At 51.1% G+C, this 26133-nt stretch overlaps 1 long non-coding RNA gene across 1 annotated transcript; it reads left to right on the top strand.

The window, feature by feature from the left end:
• Nucleotides 1-213: 213 nt before the first annotated feature.
• Nucleotides 214-25006, top strand: LOC307105983. Its single transcript, XR_013814076.1, has 3 exons — nt 214-751; nt 2613-2721; nt 23216-25006. It is a non-coding gene; the product is annotated as an uncharacterized lncRNA (long non-coding RNA).
• Nucleotides 25007-26133: the final 1127 nt, after the last annotated feature.

Here is a 26133-nt window from a genome sequence, read left to right as displayed (position 1 = left end):
TCGGGTTCCTGCTCAGGCCTCCCCCCCTCGCCTGGCTGGGCGACTTGTGCACCCAACCCCCACCACCACCGTCGCCCCCAGGCCCTGGCGGAAAGGCCCTGGCGGGCAGGGTTCCCGGGCCCGGGAAGGCCAGGGGGCCAAATGGAAAGGGTTCGGGCTCAGGAAGCTGCTCCTTCCGGGAGCCTGGCCAGGGCCTCGTGGCTGGACTGGGAGGGGGGTCAGGGGACACTCAGAGAAGGCCGCCTGGGGGTGAAACGAGCGGAGGGGGAGTTAATTGACCTGCCAGCCAGGCCCCCGCTGGAGCTAAGGACTTAGGATGAGTGAGGGGCCTTCCCGACTCCATCCCTCTTTCCCCGCCGCCTGGGAGGTGAGAGGGAAGGGGTGGAGCAAGAGGCCCGGGCCACCAATCACAGCCTCAGCTCGGTTTTGAATCCGGGCTGGCGGGTTCCGCTGCCTGGCGGCCAGGTGTGCTGGCGTCCTCTTTGTCCCCACTCGCCTGCCCAGACACGCCCCACTCCACCCCCACCCTTCGGGAGGCTCTTGCCCCACCCAGCTGTTTACCCTCCTCTACTGGTTCCCCTAGCCAGCTGGTACAGAAGCTGGACCCTGGTTCTGCCCGGGAGCCCCGAGGACTCCAGACCATGCCTCTCTCTCAGCCCCATTCTCAGCTCTGCAGAGACAAGTTGCAAAGCACAGCTGCCTCCATCTCCCAAGATGGCCACCCAGGGCCTGGTGGTGCTGGAGCGGAGTGGTAAGAGCCCATGATTTGCGGCAAAGTCCTGGCAGAGGGCTGGCCCAGGCACAAGCTCTGTGACCCAGAGCAAGCCCCTCCCCACAAAGGTGACCCCTACAGTTGTGAAACCAAGATCATAAGAGCCTGCTGCCAGGTGGTTGTGAGGATTAAAGGTGATCCTGCAGAAGGGAGGGTTTGTGAGAGAAAGCCTCCACTGGGTGTGTGGGAGGGGAGAGGGATGTTATCATTCTGTGCCAATGTTTGGGACAGCCAGAGAGGGCGGGATGAGAGAGAATAGTTCAGTGCCATCCCCATGGAGCCCAGAGCCCCACAGGCCCTGAACAAAGGGGAAGCAGATTTTAGGGTCCTGGCCCTCACACCATCCCCAGGTTCTCCAGGAAAAACAGGGCAGAGGGATCTGGGGGCTACTTTTCCTTTCTCTTCAGTCCTGAGCTGTGGAGCTGGAGCCATCTCCCACGTGAAGGCCAGAGAGCAGGTTGGGGGCCCACGTGCCCCTACATTCTCCCCACTATGCTTCATCTACGTCTTTTTGCCTCCTTCCTCCTCCATCTCTGGCATGAAATTGGTCATCAAGACCATCTAGACTGCTTTCTTAATGTCTTTCAAATCTGTCTTCTTGCCCTGGCTGGTTTTGCTCAGTGGATAAAGCATCTCCCCATGGACTGAAAGGTCCTGGGTTCGATTCCGGTCAAGGTCACGTACCTCAGTTGCAGGCTCCATCCCAGCCCTGGTCAGGGCACGTGTGGGAGGCAACCAATGGATGTGTCTCTCTCACATCGATGTTTCTATCTCTCTGTCTCTCCCCCTTCCTTCCACTCTCTAAAAATCAATAGAGAAATATCCTCAGGTGAGGATTAACAACAAAAACAAAAAAGAAAAAGAAGGGGAGAAAAATCTGTCTTCTCTATCCCTCCACTGCCATCCTGATCACAGCTGTACCGTGGTGACAGCATGAAATGCAAATTAGGTTTTGTCCCTTCCCTGCTAAAGTTCTTTAGTGGTTCCCCATTGCCCCCAGGACCCCCTGATGGGACCTTTCAATCTAGTAACTGCAAGCCCACACTCTGGAACCAGCCTGCTGGTGATTAAATTCTGAGGCCAGTGCTTGCTAACTGTGCCTTGCTTTCCCCATCTGTGGAATGGGGATGGAATAATGATAACAACTGGGCAGTGTTCCAAGTGCTTTGCACATAATCATTGATCCATTTTATCTTTACAACAACTCTATGAGATAAGTAACTCATTGTGCCTGTTTTACTGTGTACCCATAATACCCACAATAATAGAATAATGGGAGCACCTAGTGCATACAGTTGTGATTAAATGAGTTAATTCATATGAAAATCTAGAAGAGCTTAGACACAGCTGGTGTTCAGTACATTCTAGCTAGTATTTTCGACCCAGCCCCTCCTGCCAACACCTTCCCCAGCTAACCTCCAGTCCCACTGAAGCATTGGGATTTGCCTCTTCACTTGTCCTGTTTCCTCTCTCCTTCCCTCCCTTGCCCTCCCATGCTCTCCCCTTTTCTGTGTCCTGTCATCTGACACAGAATGGGTGCTTAATACATATTGAGGAATGAGTGGATAAGGTTTTAGGGAAGAGGCTGGACTGAAGGGATTATTCAAGGCTCACCCGCCCCCTGGTGGCCATTGTGGGCATTCCAGGCCTTGGTGCAACCTTTAAAATGGGAGGGCTGAAGACAGTCTCAGGCAAGGCCTGGGAAGCTGGCAGACTTCTACATGAGGTCAGACACTGAGCCCAGGGGGTTGTCCCCAGGGCTTAGTCCCCAAATGTCTATGGAGCTTCAGGGATTTTCAGACCCCCAACCAACTCGATCTTTCTTTCTCTTCTCTCTGAGAGCTGTGTGTGTAACTTGTCAGTGTGAGCAGGACTGTGTGCTGATGAGGCCAAGAGTTCAACTGTCTGCACTGAACAGATGGCGGCAGCAGGTTCTGTCTTGGGAAGAGGTATGTGTGGTGGGGAATTCATAAATGTGTAGTAGGGACACATACATGAATGTGTGTGGCTCTCACCAGAACCTATCTAGGTTGAGAACGCTGGGCCTCAGCCGGCCAGTGAGCCGAGGGTGAGCTGCAGCCCATCGCTGGAACTTTCTGGTGTCCAGGTATCCATATCCTAGAAGGACCAGTGCCCAAGCCCCGAGCCTTGGCATGCATTGGCAGGTACTAGGTAGGGCCTGGGTGTGCACCTTGGAGGGCAACTGGTTGATCTCTCCCTTTCTTTCATACGTGTGTGTTCACAGTATGGTAACTGGTCTGTCATCATTCCATTTGCTTCTGCTGAGCACCTGCTGTGTGTACTTCTGGGGCAGGAAGGAGTTGTACATCTTCATTCATGAACTCACCGTAGTAACAGCATGAGATACTCGTGTCTCTCCTACGTTATTGTGCCAAATTATCTTCCTGTGTATTGGTAGACTTTTGTAAGAGGAAGGAATTTGGAGTCAGACATGTTTGCATTCAAATTCAGGCTTCACCCAGCTGTGTGATTTAAATAAGGGATTTAACTTCACTGAGCTTCAGTTTCCTCATCTGCTAAATGGGGATTATAATAATGTCTATTTCCTAGGTTGTTGTGAGAAGTAAACAAAGAATGGAAAGCCTGGGACAGGGTAGCAGGCACACAGAAGGCACATGATAGATGCTGGTGATTGCTGCTGCTGGTGTGTTTTTGGCTTCTAACTGGGCCTCTGCCCTATGCTTCCTGTCCCCATGTCTCTGTGTCCTGTGACCCATGACACAAGGCAAAGTGTTAGGCCAGGTCCTGCAGACAGTCTTGTAAGCAACTCCCCACAGCCTGGCTCAGAATACTTTACAGCAGGGCCTGGTCACACTGCCCCTTTCATTCAGATATAAATGTACATACAGGTGACCTGCTTTTCCAGACCCCACATTGCTACACCTGGTCTGACCCGGCAGAGATATTTACGGGGCTGAAGGGGCAAAAGGTTTGAAGCTGGTCCTTGCAGACTCCCCAGCTTCTGGCCTTGGCACATTTGGCCACCTGGGGGAGCCCTCTGTCCCCTTTGATCAGAGGGAGTAGAGGGGGATGAGTGGACAGAGGAGGGGTGCTGGCTGCTTTGGGGACCAAAGAAAGTCCAGGAGTGGAGGCGGGGAGGTACCTTAAGAAGTGTCCCTTCTAGGAGGCAGGCCAAGAGTTAACCCATCTGTTGCCAGCCTCTACCCTTTATGCCCCAGGGGCCTAGGGTTCCAGGTAAAGATGCCCAGTGTGGGGAGGGGCTGATTTGACTTCCTTGGGAGCACTGGCAGCAGAGGAGAAAAACCTGGTATTCCTTGCAAATGACTGAGCACCTCAAAATGTGCTCAGGAGAAGTAAGCATGAGAGTGCGTGTAGCTTCTCACATCAGCCCAACTGCCTGACACCCTCCGTGACCCTTCGCCTTGGTTATCTGGCCCATCGCTGTCAGAGACCTCTTTGAACCCAGTGTCTGATGCCAGTGTCCAACCTCTCCCCTGCCCCCTGCCACTCTGGGAGGGAGAACTACAGCACTGAGACCCAGGCGGACAGAGGACCTGCAGGGAGGACAGGAAGGGCCAGAGAGGTGGGTGCTTGAGGGAGGAGGGAAGAGGATGGCGAACCAGACAAGGGCTGCCGAGACCAGCCTTTGAGCAGTTTCAGGGTCACAGGCTGAGGAATAAGCAAGGGAGGAGGAAGTGGAGATGGGACATCTCTTTCAAGAGGGTGGCTGTGATGGAAGGGCCCAGAGGGAGGGAGCTCAGGGCACTCTTGTTAACATGCAGGGACTTGGTGGCTTTAGTGTTGGTGGGAGGAGCCAACACTGGGGATCAATATGGAGTCCGGTGCCCAGAACCTGGGCTAGGGGAGGGTGGCAGCCAGCACAGTGCCAGAGCACCCTTCTTCCTCACTGAGGACAGGGATCCGAGCTGTTTGCAGGTGACCAAGGCAGGAAGTGGGATGTCCTGTGGGACGGGGCTCTCTTTCCTCTGGAACCTGGATAGTAGAGAGAGGAAGGGGTAGGAGAAGGAGATGGAGGGGGCTTCCAGCTGGCTCTGGTCTGGGGGAACAGTGCCCAGAGACAGCCTCCCACGTCAGTAACCCCATCCCCATGCCTTCTTCCTTCTTACACAGCTCTTCAGGGAAATTCTAAGGACCCTCAAGAACTGGAACCTCAGTGGAAAACAAGAGTTTCAGTAAAATGGGGGCCTCTGGCCTCATTCAGGATCGCCAGCGGGCAGGGGGAGGAGCTGGGGGTGGACCCCCTTATCTTCCCTTGGGTACTTAACCTCCTTTCCTGGCCTCATGTCCCTCACAACAAATTCCCAGGGCTTGATTGGGGCTCACTCTAAGCAGGGGTCTTGGAACCTATCTGTTCCTCAACCCACCAGGCCCCCCACCAGGACCCCCTGGAGTCCACTCCTGGAGGCCTGCATGCTGGTGCTATGAAGTCCCGCCCACAGCCCATTCTAGTCCTGCAAGCCTGCGGCCTGGGGAACAGATGTCCCCCACTCTCCCTCCTTGACTGCTCCTCAGTAAACCCTGGGGGCCCCTTGGCTCCTCTTTGTGGCCTCTCCAGTCTCCCCCCTTTCACTTTGGGAAGCAATGAGCTGAAAAGAGACAACATCTGGGTCTCCCCAGGGCCCCAGTGGCCCAGCTGCCTGCCTGGCCAGCAGCCGCAGGAAACAGCTATCCCCTCCCCCAGGGCTGGTGTCACCTAGCCCTGCATCATTTGAATGCCCGGCATCCTTTGAGGCAGGGTCCCAAGCTTGGCCCCTTCTCACTCCCAAGGTATTTTGTGCAAGAAAGAGCCTTGGGGGCCTGGCCTACGGGACCCCTACCCAAAGCCACAACTGTTCTTATTATAGTGGGTGCTCCTCAGAGGTCTTTGCCACATCTGTCCCCAGACCCATAGGGCCAGCTCAAGCCCAGACTGAAAGACGTTCCCCTCTGAGCCGGGGGGGTGGGGGGGGTGGGATAGATACCTCCCTCCTATAGTCTAAATTTGACACAGGACACAAGTGCCTGCAGAAGGAACAGAATGCTGTGCATTTCACTGGGGAGAGGACCAAGGGCCCTGGGCTCATGCAGGGGAGTGCTGGGTTCCAGCTGGGCCCCTGTCCCCAGCAGGTCAATGCCACTGTGCCCCTAGGTGCCCAGACTGCTCCTCTCTGTGAGGACACCCAGGCCAGCACTCTTTGGGGGCATCTGGGTCACACTGGACCTTGTCATAAGAGAAGCAAACATTGATTTACATATTGGGTTCTCATTTGCATTTCACACATCAGCTCTGGCCTTGACCTTTCTACCTAGGGAAGGTTCATATGGCCTGGGCTCTGAACATCACAACAATGACACATTGACCAGCAGAGTTGGGATCTGCCCATGGTCATCCAGCCAGCTAGGGTCAGAGTTGGACCTCCATGCTGGCCCTGAGAACCCGTCCAGGGCTCTTTTCCTACATGCAGCCTGCCTCTGCCTAGACAGCAAGGGTTCCAGGGGGCTCTCTTAGGGTCTCCAAGTCCTGGGACAGCACCCGAGGGTCTGGGCCTGAGCATGTCTTCAAATCCACACCAATGTCAGGGAGGATGGCACCTGTCCACACACTGTCAACACAGTGGAAAGGTGAGGACAGAGTGAAGGTGTGTTAGGAACTGGGTGGAGAGCAGGGGATGGGAGGGTGGGATCTGGGTGTGGGCTCCTGCTTTCCTTGGTACATCTGAGCCACCCAGGGGTCTCTCCCCAGCCCTCCTTTCCTCTCAGACTTGGTGAGTTTTATCTTCCTTTCAGTTGTCCTGCACTGGCATGTTGGTTTTTGGGGTTGCCTCTCTGTCACAATGAGCTGCAGTGGGATTCAGCGGGAGCCATGGCCCTGCCCCTTCCCTCCTCGTGCCCCTCCCCCACAGGCCAGGCCCCTGCCTGAGCTCCCACCAGCACACCATCAGGTGCGGTGACCTGGATGGATGCCTGTCCCCTCCGTGGCTGACAGGTCATTCTAGAAGGTGGGCACTCAGTGTGGCATAAAACCCCTTCTGGAAGGAAAACCTCTCCGGAAGATTCCCCCATCCTTCTTGGGAAGACTTTATGATCGTCACCCTCCATCTGCCTTTGGTCTGCAAGTTCAGGCCAGGCCTGGTCCCAGCCAGACTCCTAGTCTGCCTTGAGGCAGCTTCAGGGCCAGAGCCCCCTCTCGCCACCCTTCATCAGATCCACAAACAGGGCAAGAGGTGTGAGTTGGCCCTGGCCCAGTTGCAGAGGGGACAGGAGAAGCAGGTGTCCAGGGTGTGGACACTCTCCTGGGATTGCTCCCTACCTCTTAGCCACCCAGGACTCAGTCAACAAACACATGTTAACCCAGAGCTGTGTGTTCAGCTACCCCAAACCTGTTCAGTATGTCAAGGGCAAGGCATCTGGGAGCCCTGGGCTCACGATGGTCAGGCATCTGCTGATTACCAATTATGAGTCTAGCTTGGGGTCTGGGGGAGAGCCCCACAGCCAGGTTTTACTTCCTGAGCAAAGGGCACACTCTGGCATCTTTGCCCACAACCAGAGTGAGTCTTGGTCCCATGAGCAGGAACCACCTAGGAGGACTGAGAATGCCCATTCCCCAGTCTGCCCCCTGTGATGCCAGTTGGGGCCCATCATAGGACAAGGCACTATTGACATCTGCAGGAAGGAGCCCTCCTCTTGGTTAGAATTGTGGCAGTTGAAGTTACAGCTGTGCCACACAAAGGACCAGCCTGGGGCTTAGAGATGCAACCACAGCAGGAGCTAAAAATAAGGCCTGGCAAGGCCCGGCTGCAGGGATGACAGAGCAGAGCACACAGAGAGAGGGTGCCCCGCTCCACTGCTGTGCTGGTCCAGGCACATCTGGAGAACTGAGTTTGCTTCAGGGTCCACTGCTGAGAAGAAACACTGCCACCTGCATATGGTGTCCAGGTGGGAAGGACGAAGCATGTTCAGGACACAGTGTCTTATGTGGGATTGTGGGGAAAGCTGGTATAGTTCAGCCCAGGGTGGGTGGCTTCAAGGTGGCACTTATTTATTGAGGCCCCACATTCATGGAACACCACCATGCTCCAGCAGTGGGACTCACCAGGACCCCGCCCTCAGACCATAGCCTGGCAGACAAGGGCTGTGAAGACAATCTGACACATCCCAGTAGTGAGAGTTCCCTGCCATTCAAAGCATTCCAGGAGAGTTCTGCCCTAGGTAGCCGGGATGAATGAGATGGCTACTTGATCCCTTCTAACTGTGACACTTGGCCATTTTGTCAGTGTATGGATTACAAGGTCTCCTGCTTTCTTTTTTAATATATTTTATTGATTTTTACAGAGAGGAAGGGAGAGGGATAGAGAGTTAGAAACATCAATGAGAGAGAAACATCGATCAGCCGCCTCCTGCACACCCCCTACCGGGGACGAGCCAGCAACCAAGGCACATGCCCCTGACCAGAATTAAACCTGGGACCCTTCAGTCCACAGGCCGACGCTCTATCCACTGAGCCAAACCGGTTAGGGCTCTCCTGCTTGTGAGTGTCCATTTCCCCATCTCCCTTCTTCAGATTCCTTGGGGACTTCTCCCCAGGTGTGGAAAGAGAATCTTAAAACTGGACAGTCTATCCACTGATGATGTTTTGGTGCACTGGGCAAGGATGGCTCTTGTCCTTTTACTGACAGGATTTTGACTTCAGCTCCTAGGACCTTGCATCTTACAGAACAGGGGTTTAATTTCGGGCTTGAATCCTGTCTCTTCCCACTGAACCAGGATGGTGTGTGTGTGTGTGTGTGTGTGTGTGTGTGTGTGTATATGTATGTGCGCGTGCTGTGGCCAAGGAGAACCCTGGGATGGGTAGTAAGGGCAGTGGTAGAAGAAGGCAGCTTGGGCGAGTGTCCTATGACTCAGGAACAGACCCCAGGGAGCCAGGATCAAGGACCAAGAGGAGGAATGAGAATCACCAGGAAGCTGGTGGGAGGGCTGGGGCCAGGCATGGAAAATTTCTTCTCCCTCAGCCTGCATGCACAAGCCTCCCAGACAGGAATTCTCTCTCACATGCAGCCTCAAATTATATCCCTGAAATGAGACCAATTAGAAATTCACTGGGATGAGCAAATTTCCTGCTAAAAGCCCCACTTAAAAAAATATCCCATAGGGAACCTGCCCTGTCAGATATTAAATTCTGCTCAAAGGCTGTAATATTGGAGAAATGAGATATTGGCCCCAAAACCCAGGACACTTCAGGGGCTCAGAGCAGACACCCCAGAACCTCGAGAGGGGGTGTTAAAGCTGGAGGTCTCCAGGGCAGGTCTCCAGGGCCCCTGCACTAATTAATCAGGCTCTGGGAAGCTTGGGCACCTGCCCAGGTCACTGCTGTCCCCACCCCCAGCAGTGCAGGGGCCCTGGAGACCTGCCTTTGTTCGAAGGCAGGCCTGGCAGCCCTGTTTTCTTGTCCAGCGTCCTTGGAGGGCTAGGGCCTGAAGCAGGCCTGGAACAGAAAAGAGCCGCAGGGATGCAGCTCATCCACTCCCCATAGGGGCTGTCTCTCCCATGAGTCACCCTGTTATCCCCATGGCCAAATATAGCTCCCAAGGCAAACCAGGGTGCTGCACTGTGCAAAGGGGCCAGGGAGGGGCCAGGATGGTGCCCCAGGCAAGAAAGCCAGGCAGCCCACCCCTCCTCCCCTTCCTCGCCCAGGCCTGAGGTCTCAGCCTGAACCTCAGATCTCCGGGACACTTTCCCACAAATGCAGGGGAAGTTGGGGGTGGGGAGAGGGTCTGGTTCAGAAGCAATGGCCACTTCCTCCTGGGGGAACGTGGGACACACTCCAGGGGACAAAGATCAGGGCCAGGGGCCTTTCCTCTTTGTCTAGTCCCTATGGTGAGGCTGAGATCCCATTGGGCAGCGGCCCGCCTCTGAGACCAGGGTGGTCACCATCACCCAGGGCGTGTCCAGCAGCCCCAGGGCGCCGCCCCAGCCTCGGCCTGCAGAGCCACCACATAAGGAAATGTTTGTGCTTCAGCGGTGCGGCCTCTGGGCAGTGACTCCACTGGGTCCCTCCTCCAGCCTCCCCGCCCAGGCCACCTCCCAGACGGGCCGGACTGGGGCGGTTGGACCCAGGAGGAACCGCCCTGAGCCTGGCGGGACGGCAGGGAAGGCGGAGTGGGTTGGGCTGGGAAGTGGGTGGGCAGGGGCCGAGCTCGGTGGTCCTCCAGCCCTGCAGCCCGAGGGAGGGACGTCCTGTTAGCCTAGCGTAGGCTGGAACCGGCCGGAAACCTTCTCCCCGCCCCCAACCCCCAGCAAACTGCTTGGGCCCCCAGGCTGCCCTGTGGGGGAGGGGGGAGGCGAGCAGGACACATCTGGGACAGCCTAGACCCTGGCTTTGCATCCGAGAGGCGCCACATCCTGGAGTCTATGACCAGGACCTGGGAGGCCGCACGGAGGGCTGGTCTCCCTGAAGAAATCCCACCCGCCCAGCTCTACTCCCCAGGAGCCCAGAGCAATGTCTTATTTCCCTGGATTGTGACTGAAGTATCTTGACCCCCCACCCAGCCACTGCTCAGAGGGGAAACATTTCATAACCTGCCTGCTGGAGGCAGGCAAGGCCAGGCTCACGTGGGCTGTCTGCCTTCTGGAGTTTTCCATTAAATTATTTACATAGGCCCGGAACTAGCCCACAGACCTCTACAGGAAATCAGCAGGCACAAAGTGGCATTTATTCTTCTGCAAACAGCCTCATTTCTCCAGGGACCCCCCCTCCTCTCTTAAATGTGACCCTTTGGAGGTAAGAAGCTGCCTAAGGAAGGCACTGTCTAGGTCAGTGGTTCTCAACCTTCCTAATGCTGCGACCCTTTAATACAGCTCCTCATGTTGTGGTGACCCCCCCAACCATAAAATTATTTTCGTTGCTACTTCATAACTGTAATTTTGCTACTGTTATGAATCGTAATGTAAATATCTGATATGCAGGATGTCTTAGGCGACCCCTGTGAAAAGGTCGTTCGACCCCCAAAGGGGTCGTGACCCACAGGTTGAGAACCGCTGGTCTAGGTCCTCATGGTTTATTCTTGGGAGCCAGGGAAATTCCCCACCAGGTGTTTCCTGGGCAAAGACCCCCAAACCCAGTGTAGCAGTCAGAGGGGGCAGCTCTGGGCCCCTGCCCAGGGCCTGGGGGCCTGGGGGTGGGGGCTCACCTCTGGAGTGCATACTCCAGGAAAGGGCCCTTGAGGATAACATCACCGATGTCACCCAGATCCTGGGGCCTTTGGGAAAAGGGTGAAATGTGGAGCAGTAATCCAGTACTACTTGCCTGTTCAGCAGAAGGGAAAGTAGAACCACCTCACCCACTTCCAGGTCACACAGACTTTATTTAGATTGAGCTCAGGCTTGGTTTCCTAGGAAGCTCCAGCCTGTGTCCCTGATGGCGGATTAAAGTGGTAGAAAAACCTGCCCCATGCCTGAGTGACACAGGAAGAATAGAATGGCCACTTATCCCAAAGCCCCACCTCCCAGGCAGGCAGGGTTGTCCAGAGTTGTTGCTGAGAGGGCTCAATTAGCTGGATCACCTCACCCCTCAGGCTTGCCCACAGCCCCCTTCTGAGGAGGGACCCTGTTGGTTCTTTCTGTATAAAGTGGCTGGTGCTTCCCATCACTGGAATCAGCTTTGCCTACCCCAATAGCATTAACTATGGACCATGCCCAGACCTGGGGCAACTGAAAAGGATGGAGGAGAGTTAGGTTGTGCTTGACATGGTCAAACCCCATGTGGGGAGGTGAACATGTGCTCAATACAATCCCACCCACAGAGGCCCTACAGTTTTAATTCAAGACGCACGTAACAGCCCAGTGTGTGACATCCACACTGCATAGACTTTCAACACCGTCATATCAAATATGAAGAAGCTATTTTCTGCTCTTGGACCCTGGTGTCTTGAAATTTGACTCTAAAAGCTCTTAGAGGCAGGAAATGTGTCTGGCTACTCTATCTCCAGGCCTAACACAAAGCATGGCTCAGAAAATACCTTTTGGGTGACAGGGGGAAAAAGTGCCTTCATTTCAGATTGCAAAGATCTGGGCCTCATAAGCTAAACTTTCCATGCTAAATTTGTAAGTGGCCCATTCTCCATTCAAATGAAGGTTCAGTGACAACATGTTGGGGATGTTATAGAGGGGTTCTCAATGGGAATGCAGAGGTATGTTAGAGGAGATGGACTTTCATGTCCTTAAAATCTACTTAGGAATAGTTAGCATAAGAGGATATCCATAATGAGATGAAAGGTACACAAATGAGGTGGGTTTTAAAAAATATTTTTTTTATTGATTTCAGAGAAGAAGGGAGAGGGAAAGAGAGATAGAAATAGAAGCATCAATGATGAGAATCATTGATCAGCTACCTTCTGTATGTCCCCCACTAGGGATCTAGCCTGCACTCTAAGCATATTCCCTGACCCGGAATCAAACCTGTGACTTCTTGGTTCCAGGGTCAACGCTCAACCGCTGGCTGAGGTGGGTTTTTAAAATATATATATTTGTATTGATTTCAGAGAGAGAGCTACAACATCAATGATGAAAGAGAATCATCGATCAGCTGCCTCCTGCACATCCCCCCACTGGGGCTGGAGCCCCAAACCTGGGCATTTGCCCTGACCAGGAATTGAACCCTGACCTCCTGGTTCATGGATCAACACCCAACTACCGCTTGGCCATATGAGGTGGTTTTGATGGAAGGGGAAGGAGGACTAGACAAGGGAACTTTTAAAGCCAGTCCAGCTCAAATGCTAACATCCCATGTTTACTGAAAACACTCTATACCCAGGCTGTTCTCTCTCAGGCAGTATCTCCCTCCATCCCTGCTGAGTAGGTGTTGCCCGGGTGCCCAGCTGGTAAAGGACTTGAGTCTGTGTCCCATTCCTGGGGAGAGGCACGTGCTTAACACAGAAGAGCCAGAAGCAGCAGGAGGTATTAACAGCTGGACGGATCACAGTCCCCCATCCTGCTTTTCCTCCCACTTCCCTTCCTGGGGAGGCCACTTTTCCCTGAACCTGGTCCCAAAGGTCTCTTGCCCCAAGGGCCCCCAAAGTCCTCGTTTTCCTACACACTATCACCTGCTCCCTCTGCTTCAACCCCTGTCCTCCCACAAATGTGGATTTGGTGTCATCTTCTGTTTAAATGCCTTCTAGAACCATATTCTCAGGCTTGAGCCCTGGCTCCCTCTGGGGCCTGGCCCTGGCCACCTGCACTGGCCTTGCTTCATGGTTTTCTCCAGCAAGCTTTTCAGGCCCCTCCTTTCTAGCTGTATCATGCCTTTAATTTCCATTTTCTGTTTACTCTCACCGGCGGAGGGTCACTGTCACCACTTGCCCCTTGTGCAAAGTTGGGGTGACAGCAGGAGAGCAGTGAGCAGGAGGGAAGAAAAGAAGCCAAGCGTTAAGAATAAAATAGGGTAGCAGGCTGGTGGTTATGCTTTGCATGTAAACAAGAGGGAATTAATCCAAAACAGGCCAGAAACGGGATGGTTTTCGGGGGTACCCCATACTTTCGGAGGCAGGGCTTGCACTCCAGGTCTGCGCACATCCCGGGTATGAAAAGGTTAGTGGATAAATCAGACTCATGAATACATGTGTCAGTGCACGTCCCGGGTTGGTGCAAACACGAGTACATGCACACCGGACCTGTGTAAGTAGCCTGGCGGAGCAAACACAAGAGTGCGCATACTCGAGAGAACATCCTCAAGGTCTTGCACACAGGAGTTACGTGTAAAGCCACGGATGCGTACGTCAAAGATACAAATACGGGTTTGGGCACACGTGCACACTCGCAGGCCCATCTCCTCCCCATACTCGGGCATAATGCAGTCGCTGGGAGCCATCTCCTTCCCTCGGGCATCGGAAAGACCAGCAGTCCGCCCAAGTCCTACGCTCAGGCCTTTGTTGTCTGGGCTCCCGGGCGTCCATCACGCTGAAGCCGCGCGCGCGCCGGAGCACGAAATGGCGGCCGAGGGGCGGGTCAAGGGCGGGGCGACTGGGAACAGCGCCCACTCCGGACTCCCGGCCAGGCGCGCCGCCCACCCCCTGGCGCAGGCGCACAGCGCGGCGCGCGTTCCCGTGTTCCTTCCGCCGCGCGCCTGGACACAAAGGGTTGGAGGGAAAGCGCGGAGCGCGGCTTGTGCCTGCGGAGCGGCTAGCGGCCCGAAGCGGCCTGGACCGGAGTACTGGGGCTGGAGCGGGGCTCGACGGAACCGCGCGCTCGGGCGGGGGTGGGGGGTGGCGTGGCGCTCTTTCCCCGCCCCTCGCCCTTCCTCAACCGCAGTAACTGCCTCGCGGGCCTGGGTGGGGCGGGGCGGGGCGGGCGCGCAGGGCGCAGGCGCCGCTCTGGGGCCGCCGAGGGAGGGCCGGACGCCTCCATTTTCCCTCGCGCGCTCTAATGGCGGACCTGGGCGCTTCTCCCCGCGGCGGAGCTTAGGGAATATGTCAGCCTCCATCCACGGTGAGGGTCGCGCAGGGACCCTCCCAAGTTCCCCGAGGCACCCTCCCAAGTTCTTCCCTTGGTTTGCGCGCTTCGGGAGCTGGGAGATGCAGCTCTTTAGGAAGCTTTGGGATGTGACCCCCAGAGTTTTATAAAGAAAAGGCAGACTCCGCAAATTTACCACGATAGCTTTCAACTTGCTACTTCAAATTGGGAACGGGTTTGGGAGAGGGGGAGGACACGGATGCAAAAAAAGTGGAAAAAAAATTTCATTAAACAGATTCGTTAAAAGCAATAAGCAGTAAAACATTTAAATTTTTTTCATATGTTCTTGGTAGGTAGTTTCTAAAGAAATAACTGACATTCCCTGAGTACTTCTTGCCAGGCCCTATTTTTGAGCTTTTTAATTTTCATAACCGTGTACAGACGGAGAAACTAAAGGTACGCAAAAGTACTTACAGTGCGGGAAAGTAAGAAAAGGAATAAACCCCCTTTCCAAGGTAACCTCGGTTAAATGGTGTGGTCCCAGCAGTGTTGTTTCTGTGCGTTAAGTTGGATTCATGTTATTCATGCAATCCGGGGCCAGTTTTTATTAACCGGGAGCTGCGGTTGGGCAGGTGGGAAGGCGGCGGCTCAGAGGCGGCGGCCGGGGAGCCGGTTCCTGGCTGGCCTCGGGCAGCTCCGTCCTGTGCGAGGGGGGGGGACGGGGGAACGGGGGTGCCCTAGGGAGGTCTGAGGAGCACCCCGCTTTACAGTGTTGGCCTCTAGTGATCCCGGGGGAATTCTCATGACTCGTGTGACCCTTTCTGGAGGAAAAGCCTCGTTCCTTTTTCTCTGCTGTAGTACGTTCTCAGGCCATCGCTGTCTTACCTTTAGTCTCCCTCATTCGAGTCTGTGAGGACCGTGTTTTTACAGATCAGAGTAGTCAGTTGAAGGTAGAGGGCAGTGCAGGAACGATCCCTCATTTACAGGTGAAGCGGCCGGGCCCACGTTCATCAATTAACAATGGAGCAGAGGTGCTTCCAGTTTTGAGGCGGCTGCCTAGCAACTCAGTCTCCAAGTCCTTGGCTTCCATAGGATCTGTAATTATGTCCATGCCTGTGTGTGTGTGTAATATGTTTTTTAAATTGATTTAAGGGAGAGAGAGAAATCAATTGGCTGCCTCCTGCGCGACCCTCACCGTGGATGGAGGCTGACATATTCCCTGACGGGAATCAGGCCTTGACCTCCTGGTTCATGGGTGGTGCTCAACCACCGAGCCACACGGGTGGGCCAGGGCCTGTTTGTTTTTTTATGTGTAAACTTTAACAAGATGGGAATCCCCAAACCCAGCAGATAAATGGTAGGTGCTTTCCTCTTGCGTGATGAAAGTGCATCGGTTCTAAACAGGTGAGAGGTATGCAGCCAAGGCATCCCTCACTCCCATTCTTAAACCTTTAAGGACTCACCTGTTTATCAAAACCCATTTTTATCCACTTTCAGTTTACTCATTACATCGCCTGTCCTTTTATTAGTTTTTTTTTATTACAATGTGGATTTGGCTTTTCTTCTTTACCAAGTAACAAAAGTCGCCTGTTTATATTTTTAATTTTTATTTTTTAAATGTATATTTTTATTGATTTCAGAGAGGAAGGGAGAGGGAGAGATAGAAGCATCAATAATGAGAGAGAATCATTGATCGGCTGCCTCCTGCACGCCCTGCACTGGGGATCAAGTCCACAATCTGGGCACGTGCCCTGACCGGGAATTGAACCGCGACCTCCTGGTTCATAGGTCATCGCTCAACCACTGAGCCTTGCAGGCCAGGCTTATTTTTATTCATTATTGCTTCATTAATATGAGGGGGAAAATAGTGCTTTTAATCTTTAGAAGCAAAAACGTAGGAAATGGAAACAGGATATAATTTCAGGTTTTACATAGATATCCTGTCTTTTTGTTTCCTTTCTTTATTAATTCACAAATTCCTAATAAGCATTTTGAAATGTCCTTAGAAAAGTTCCAGCAACTGTAAAAAACTCTCTAGATAATTGACTTTTCTTAAATGTTGTAAAAGAAAGTCCTTTAACACTTACTAACTTGTGGCTTTGCCAAGTTACTTCTGATTGTCTTCTCATCTGTAAAATGTGGATAAGAATATGTCCTGGAAGAGAGTGTGTGTGTGTGTCTGGGGTGGGGAGGATTAAAGATGATATTTGTAAAGTGCCAGGACCATAGACCATTGTAGATGCTCAATAAAAAAGTGGCAGCAATTGTTTTTTATTTTTCAACATAAATTTTCAAACCTGTAGAGAATTTTTATGAGTTTATTTGAGTCAAACTTATAATAATTGCTGGGAAGCCAAATCTCAGTAGACTGAGAAAATGCTTCAGAGAATGAAAGTATTGCACCTCATTGTATACATTACAATATCCTTTGGTAATAGATTAGGAAGGCAGGAGAAAGCAAATCGGGAAAAATCTTTGGGATTGGATAAAAAGTAAAAGGAATAGACACAAAGTTCTCTTACATAGGTGGGTGCAGGAGAGTTAACAATTAACATGATAACAATGAGAGGTTTTTTTGGACTCTGCTCTGGTGCAATGATTGTGCCCTTGAGGGGTCTGGAAAAAGGAAATAACCCTAACATTCCAAATGTTATTCTAGATGCAAAAAGACAATAGACAGGCTCAGTTAAGGTTAAAGATTGACCTCTGTCAGGGAAGATACAGGCCTAGGCCAAGACTACCTGCTATGACTCACTTTTAATTAGAAAGTTTTCATTTCAGACCATCCTATGTGGTTACTTTTGGTCTCTGAGTTTGTAAGGCCCCCATGCAGGTCTCCCTTGAGCTTATCAGGTTTAGTGTGTGACCCCTTTTTTCCGTCCACAGGTTGCTATTCTATATTTTAAAAGTAGCACCCTGGTGCCCAGCAGGTGTGGCTCAGTTGGTTGAGCATCTTCCCATGCATCAAGAGATCGCTGATTTCTATTTTGGTCAGGGCACATGCCCAGTAGGGGGTGTGCAGGAGGCAGTTGATTGATGTTTCTATCTCTTTCCCTTTTCCTTCCCCTCTCTCTAAAAATCAATAAAAACTTTTTTTTTTTTTTTTTAAGTAACACCCTGACCAGTGTGGCTCAGTGGCTCTGTTGTTTGGGCAGCGTCCCCTGCACCAAGGGGTTTCTGGTTCCATTGTGGTCAGGGCACATACAAAAATCAACCAATGAATACATGAATAGGTGGAACACTGAACTGATGTTTCTCTTCCTCCCTTCCTTTCTCTAAAATAATTTTTTTTTTTAAGTAAACATTTGTTCAGGGAGCTGGTCTAGAAATCCATGCTTTCTACCCAACTTGTGCCCCTTCAAAACATTCACTCCTTAGAGTCTTAGCTTGCAGTTATGGTTTTGGGAGGTGGTGAACTTGGATGAGTAGAATTTACATGTTTATTTTCCCTAACCTTTCATTGAAATCTAGCATTTCCTTCCATTGTGTGCATAGAAATCACATCACAGTATTATAGGTGGTTCTTGGGACTTTTGTCAACAATAGAAGTCACAGCTATTTTCATATCACACCACAGTTGTTGCTCATGTCAGGGAGGAAAAATGATTTTCTTTCTACCTTCCTAAATTCTTCTGGCTAATAATCAAATTGACATGAGACAGATTAACAGGAGAAAATACCATTTATTTATTTTGTTAACATAAAAACATTCAAACCTGTAAAGAATTTTTGTGAGTTTATTTGAGCCAAACTGTCAACAATTGCTGGGAAGCAGAGCCTCAACGGATTGAGATAATGCTCCGGAGAATGTCGGGTTACATCTATATTTATACATTGCAATCAAAGGAAGGGATGTAGGGGGGTTACATAAAATCTATTGGTGACAGACAGAGAGGTGAGAGAAAGCAAAGCAGGGAAACCCCTGGGATTGGATAAAAAGTAAAATGATGGACACATACTTAGGTGGGTACAGGAACAATTAACATGATAACAATGAAGGAATTTGTGGTTATCTGTCCTGGCGCTCAGGCACATTAGGTTGTGCCCCAAGGGGTCCAGAAAAAGAGAAGTTACAAGTTACCCAGACATTTCAAAGGATATGTTATTATAGATGCAAAAAGACACATAGGCTCAGTTAAGATAAAGGTTGACCTTGTCAGTGAAGATACTGGCCTAGGATATAACTACCCACCATAACTGCTTTTATTTATTTATTTATTTATTTATTTATTTATTTATTTAATTGATTTTTTACAAAGAGGAAAGGAGAGGGAGTTAGAAACATCGATGAGAGAGAAACATCAATCAGCTGCCTCCTGCACACCCCCTACTGGGGATGTGCCCGCAACCAAGGTACATGCCCTTGACCGGAATTGAACCTGGAACCCTTGAGTCCGCAGGCCGAGGCTCTATCCACTGAGCCAAACCGGTTAGGGCAACCATAACTGCTTTTAGTTAAAGTTTAACTTCAGACCATCCTTTGTGGTTACTTTAGGTCTCTGAGTTTTCAAGACCGCCATGCAGGCCTTCCCTGAGCTTATCAGGTCAGTATGTGGCCCCTTTCGTCCACAATTTTAAAATGTATTTTTATTGATTTCAGAGAGGAAGGGAGAGGGAGATAGAAAGATAGAAACATTAATGATGGGAGAGAATCATTGACCAGCTGCTTCCTGTAAGTACCACACTGAGGATCAAGTCCGAAACCTGGACATGTGCCCTGACTTGGACTTGAACCCATGACCTTCTGGTTCATAGGTCGATGCTCAACCACTGAGCCACACCGGGTGGGCTATTTTCTTTTTGCATTTAAAAACTTCACTCTGCCCAGCCGGCGTGGCTCAGTGGTTGAGTGTTGAACTATGAACCAGGAGGTCATGTTTCGATTCCCAGTCAGGGCCCATGCCCGGGTTTCAGGTTCCATCCCGGGAGGGGGTGTGCAGGAAGCAGCTGATCAGTGATGCTCTCCATCATTGATGTTTCTAACTCCCTCCCTCTACCTTCCTCTCTGAAGTCAATAAAAATATATTAAAATAAAATAAAAACCTCACTCAGAAAGGTCCAGAGGTCTCACCAGACTCTAGAGGGGCCTGAGGCACAGAGAAGATGAAGAAGCCTGCCTACCCTGCCCAGGGCATCTCCTGCCCTAACAGTCACCCTGCTAGCCCTCTCGGTGCGCTGTGTGTGACTGGCACCTTCCCTTGGCAGGCTGGCCACATGCTGCCATGTGCTGGGGTCAATGCTTGTGGCCCTTCTATTCCTTCTGGGCATTATGAGGTATAAGTGAAGACAAGGACCGTGCCCCAGACTGTTGCCAGAGAACCCCATGTGCCACTCCCTCTGGCACCTGGTCCCTTGGTCCCCAGGCCATGGACATGCGGTTTTGTCTGGCTCCTGATGAGGACTTGGGAGCAGGTTAGTGGCAGAGCACAGGCCTGGACTGTGGAGCTAAAATGTATTTTAAAAAGTATGTTTTTATGGTTTCAGAGAGGTAGGGGGAGGGAGAGAGAGACAGAAACATGAATGATGAGAGAGAAACATTGATCAGCTGCCTCCTGCACACCCCCTACCGGCATCAAGCCAGCAACCCAGGCATGTGTCCTGACCGGGAATTGAACCATGACCTTCTGGTTCATAGGTCAACACTCAATCACTGAACCACACTGGCTGGGCAGGCCAAATGCATTTTTAAAAACAAATTATTATAGCTTCTCGGCCTTTTGGCTGAGATCAAATGTAGTATCTGTTCTTATCAGTTTAATGTCTGATATGTCCTCTATCTGAGGACAATATATTGAATGGGATTTTGGAGCAGGGGGAAAAAAATGTTCTTTGAATTGATAAATGAGCACATGGGACAACATTGAGAAGTTGAAAAGAGAATGTGGTGAGAAGGTTCTCTTCCTCTCTGTCCCTTAGCCTCAAACTTTACCAGAGTCTCTTTCCTTCCAGAGCTGTTCTCCACATCTACAGCTCAAATTAGGTTTCTTTTATTATTTAAAGACTAGGATATTAGGCCCCTGCTCTGCACCTGGCTTTTTTATTTAACAATATTGTCTTGGAAATTGCTCCTTATCTACATATAAATAGCTTCCTCCTCCTTTTCCTTACAGGTATTTATCTGGTCATTTCCAAGTACGTTTTTTTGTTTGTTTGTTTTTTAAAGAATGCCTTTCCACAGAAACAGGACTCCCCAGACATAACCAGAAATTTCAGGATAACTCTTGGATTCATTTACTCACCTTCAAAATTCCAGGAATACTGGGTTAAATAGTTCGGTATTCCTCTTTAGGTAGATTTGCATTTCAAAAGGGGCCTCGCCCTAGCCAGTTTGGCTCGGTGGATAGTGTCGGCCTGTGGACTGAAGGGTCCTGGGTTTGATTCCGGTCAAGGGCATGTGCCCGGGTGGCGGGCTCGATCCCCAGTAGGGGGTGTGCAGGAGGCAGCTGATCAATGATTCTCTCTCATCATTGATGTTTCTCCCTTTCCCTCTCCCTTCCTCTCTGGGATCAATGAAAAAAAAAAAAAAAAAAAAAGCCAACTACATGATAGAATTTTGGGCAGGAGGGGTGGTTGGAGATAGGTTGGTTTTTGGATAGAAGACTTTATCTGTGGTGTCCCTGTTAGGGGCAGAAATAGAATATTGGGGACCAGCTACAATTATAAGAAATATTAACCATGCTCTATTAACTATGATGGTTCTGTTCTGATTAGAGGAAGCATATTCTAACCTGGCTGAGTCTTGTACGCCTTGGGACCTGGGAGCTAACATTGGAATGCAGTCCATCCTCTTGTCCCGAGAACTGCCTGTCACTATGGGAAGATTTACAACCTCATGGTTGAAACAATCTAGTCCCTAGTCCCAGAGGTACCTGCTCTTTACAACTCCCAGCCCCTATTACCTGTAATCTGGTCCCTGGGTGCCCGGAGGCATCAGCCCTCTGAAACCTCCTCTCCAGCCCGCGTGACTTGTAACCTGTAATGATTATCCTGTGCCTATTTTCTTCCCATGCCTGTAATTCCTACTTTCTCACGTAATCTTTGTCCTTCTACCCAATATAAGCAGCTGGCTTATTGTGGGGGGCAGAGCAGATTTTTGTGGATGACCTGCTGCTCTCCCATACTGCCGGCAGTATTGGAATAAACGTTCATCTATGATTCAACCCTGTCACTGCTTAATTGGCTCAAGTAGTGAGAGGCAGCCTGGACCCCTTGGTTGTACGGTTATATCCCCAAATCCAGGTATTAGGGTACCAGGTTCTCTGTCTTTCCAGAGATGAATATTTGAAGTATGGTAGCAACCATACTTGGGTAAAAATTGCTGTTTAATATTTTAATCTTGCTGTTTTTGGTTCTGTACTCATTTAAAAGTTATTTTGATTTTCTGAACTTATGTATGCTATCCCAATACTCCATTGATGATGGTTTGAATATCCTATTGATTGTGATCTCACTGGTTACTGAAGCACATTCTTTTGGGAACCAGGACAGCACAATTATCCTAAATTGTCTCGGTAGCTACAGATAGTGCATTCCTGTTGACTCAGTGATCCCAGAATCTGGACAGCACAATTATTCTAAATTGCCCCGGTGGTCCCAGATAATGTGTTTCTGTTGATTCAGTGATTCGTAGATACTTTAGATAACTAAGTTGCTCAATTTCGCTTCTGTAAAAATGCTTTTTGCGAAACAGGTTCCTCATTCCAGACCCAAAGATGTAATCAATACCTTTGTGATATTCTGCCAATATAAACCAGATGTGGCAAGCTGTTCGGGGCTGCGAGATTTGGAGCTTTAGCCCCTTGTATGCCGCCGGCCTTTAATAAATGACTCCATAATTCGACTTCTAGAGGCGTCCTTTGTAAGATGGCGGTACACTACAACATATTCACCTTGCCTCCCACCTTGGGGCTCTATAATAAACTAGAGGCCCGGTGCACGAAATTCATGCACGGGGGGGGGGGGGTGTCCCGCAGCCCAGCCTGCACCCTCTCCAATCTGGGACCCCTTGAGGGATGTCCAACCGCACATTTAGGCCTGATCCCATAATCCAGGACTGCTGGCTCCCAACTACTCGCCTGCCTCTGCCTGATTGCCCCTAACCGCTTCTGCCTGCCAGCCTGATCACCCCCTAACCACTCCCCTGCCAGCCTGATCGATGCCTAACAGCTCCCTGGCCGGCCCAATTGCCCCTAACTGCCCTCCCCTGCTGGCCTGGTCACCCCTAACTGCCCTCCCCTGCCAGTCTGGTCGCCCCTAACTGCCCTCTCTGCTGGCCTGATCGCCCACAACTGCCCTCCCCTACAGGCCTGGTCCCCCCTAACTGCCCTCCCCTGCAGGCCTGGGTCCCCCCAACTGTCCTCCACTGCAGGCCTAGTCACCCCCCAACTGACCCCACTGCAGGCCTGGTCCCCCCAACTGCTCTCCCCTGCAAGCCTGCCCCCCCAAACTGCCTTCCTCTGTGGTCCTGGTACCCCCCAACTGCCATCCTCAGATGGCCCGGTCACCCCTAACTGCCCTCCTCTGCAGTCCTGGTCCCTCCCAACTGCTCTCCCCTGCTGGCCATCTTGTGGCAGCCATCTTGTGTCCACAAGGGGGCAGCCATATTTGACCACATGGGGGCAGCCACCTTGGGTCTTGGAGTGATGGTCAATTTGCATATTACTCTTTTATTAGATAGGATGCCACCCTCCTAATACTGAACTCTCATGCAACCAATCAGTTCTTCTGCCCAGCTTCTCTCATGATGTCAGACAGGCCAGCAGCCATTGGCCAGGGACACCTCAGAAAGATGCTGAGAGATCAGAGGAGTTTCAGCTGCTCCCCAGAGCTCCCTGGGGTGGGCTGGGTGGGCAAGGCAGGCTTCCCTCTCCCTCCACTCAGAGCAGCTCCAAGTTTATCGTTGTTTACATGTCATTCTCTGAATAAGCGTTGAGCTGAAGAATATGTGCTTTGCCCTAACAATCTACATGGCCAGCAGGGGCTTCCTTGTCATGGATATCTAACCCTTTTGTCACTTAGGGCCACTGAGATTCACCAACAGATGTCAGGCCCATCCAACAACCTTCCTGCCAGACTCACACACCGGAGAGAGAGAGGGACTGTCCAGACCTGCCACAGTGAGTATCTTGTCTACCAGATAGACTCTCTGAAACAAGGAGAGCTTCCTGGTTTTTACATCAGTGCTTGATGAGTCTGTTTAGTGTGAGTCAGTCCTGCCAAAAGGGATCCCCTCTGGCCCACAGAGCTCAGGGCAGCACTTCAGACCATGGTGTATTCCCCAGAGTAAGTGCCCACTTGCTCTCTCAGGCCAGCCAAGCCACTGCTTGGGAGAGGCTAAAAGGCTAATTCCAGTGTAACCCTGATGTTTGGGGGCGGGGGGGGGCTAGCAATCTGAATCTGTGACAGCAATCCCAGTGTACATTCTTGATAACCTATAATTAAGTCATTGCCCCTTTCTCCACAAACTGGTCTTGCAAGACCTGTTACCTAAATGCTCACATTTTACAGAGGCCATAAACCATGACACAGCCCCCGGAGGGGGGTTATCAGCGCTGGCACCAGGCCAGGCCCTTAGGTATGGTCTCAAGACACCCAACACCTGGGGCATTTTGCAAAGCCCGCGAAAGGTGCAGAAGTATAATCCATATTTGGGGGACAAAGACACCAAAAGGGGATAAAAGAGGGGCTTCCACCATATTGGTTTGCTCAGAATTTGAGAGGCAACCTCCTCTGAGTCTGCCGGCGTAATAAAGCTGTGTAACTCCATTTCTCTAAGCTTTGCTTGGTTCTTCTCCGATCTTCTATAACACTTGGACCACTGGTGGGGCCCTTCTTTCAGCTGGAAGTGTGTTGATGAGGCTGAGGGAGCAGTTTCCAGTATATGCTTGCTTTATGTGAAAGAAATTCAGTTGCAGAATTGTAGTGTCCTCAGGTGCACAGTGACCAGGTAGAGGAAAAAGCACAAATCCATGCTGACCACCGCCAACTGGTGTCAGAAGGTCCCCTCCTACCTGGAGGATGGCACCACCAGTGTTTCTCCCTCCAGATTGTTGGGAAAACCTTTTTCTCCACCCTCTTATATTGGGGGCCTGCAAATTAACTGGCAAAATACAGATTAGCAAGAGAAAAGACAGATGTGTGTGTGTTTTTTAACTCTTCACCCGAGGATATGTTTATTGATTTTAGAAAGAGAGAAACATCAGTGTGAGAGAGAAACATTGAGCAGTTGCCTCCCACACGTGTCCCAATCAGATATTACCTTGATCGGGAATCAAACCCACCACCTTTTGGTGTACAGGACAATGCTCCAACCAGACCACACAGGCCAGGGCCAAAAAGACAGGTTTTAAATTCACATGTATGCAAGGGAGTTGACAGAAAAATGTGATCAGGTAAGCTTTGTGTGAAAGAAAGATTAGGTATTATATTTAAAGCACTTAAACAGTATCTGGCACATAGCAAGTGTTCAATTAATACAGCTAACCTCTCTAGAAGCAGTGGGTAGAACCAAATTTTTTCCCCCTTGAGTCATCAATTCTGGAGAGTTAGAGTTATGTTATGTTGATGCCCTGCCTGAACATCCCCAGAGAATTTTCTTTCTTTCTTTTAAATTTTGACTTAAAATTTTATTTTTCAATTACAGTTTACTGGTACATTCAGTATTCTATCTAATAGAGGGGATATGCTAATTGACCCTCACACCATCTCAAAGATGATGGCGCCCACAGTCAATAAGGAGGGAATATGCTAATTGACTGCCCCTCCCTCAAAGATGGCGGCACCCAGTCCCCTCAGACCCCCAGCCGCCCAGGGCCGGCCCAAGGTGCAGGCAAGCCTAGGATGTCGGCTGCCCAGCTGCCTAGGGCTGGCCCAAGGCGCAGGTAACCAGAGCCGGCTGAGGCTTGCGCTGCCAGCAGTGTCAGCAGCAGAGTTGTGATGGGGTGTTGCCTTCCCCTGATCGCTGGGTCGCCTCCTGCCCCTGAGGATTCCCGGACTGTGAGAGGGGGCAGGCTGGGCTGAGGGACTACACTCCAGTGCATGAATTTTCATGCACCGGGCCTCTAGTTATTTTATATTAGTTTCAGGGGTACAGCATAGTGATTAGGCAATCATAGTCTTTACAAAGTGGTCCCCCTGGTATTTCAGGTACCCACCTGGCACCACACATATTTATTATAATACTAGAGGCCTGCTGCACAGATTTGTGTACTGGTAGGGTCCCTCAGCCTGGCCTGCGGGGATCGGGCCAAAACCAGCTCTCCAACATCCCCCAAAGGGTCCTGGATTGCGAGAGGGCACAGGCCAGGCTGAGGGGCCCCACTGGTGCATGATCAGGGCGGGGAGGGACTGTGGGAGGGCTCTAGGGCATGTCTGGCCTGTCTCGCCCAGTCCTGATCGGCAGGACCCCAGCAACAAGCTAACCTACTGGTCAGAGTGTCTGCCCCTTGGTGGTCAGTCATAGCAACTGGTCGAACGGTCGGACACTTAGCATATTAGGCTTTTATTATATAGGATTATTGACTATATTCCTTATTCTGTACTTTATATCCCTGGGACTTTGTTGTGACTACCAATTCGTAGTTCTTAATCCCTTCACCTTTTTATCCAGCGCCCCAACCCCTTCTCCCCACCTAGCAACTGTCATCCATAGCACTTTCACCACCACTTAACCAGTTCTTTTCTTGTCTGAATTTCTACTAGACAGTGAATGGGACTGAGTGGGTTCCCATCACAGTTGCTCAGTGACCAACTCTCCAGGAATGCCTGTGGGACAAATACATTTTAGGGTGTATGAATATGTGTGTGTGTGTGTGGGGGGGGGGGCAGGTTTGGAAAAGTGAGTTAGGGTGGTAGATTTTTCTGGCTTGGATCTTTCTTCCATCCCTCTTTCCATCACAAATCCACAGCTCCACAAAACAGTTATTAGGGTATGACTT

This window comes from Cnephaeus nilssonii (assembly GCF_951640355.1).
Source record: "Cnephaeus nilssonii genome assembly, chromosome: 10".
Lineage (NCBI taxonomy): Eukaryota > Metazoa > Chordata > Mammalia > Chiroptera > Vespertilionidae > Cnephaeus > Cnephaeus nilssonii.
Note: the sequence above shows the minus strand (reverse complement) of the source record. Positions and strands in the feature narration are given on the sequence as shown.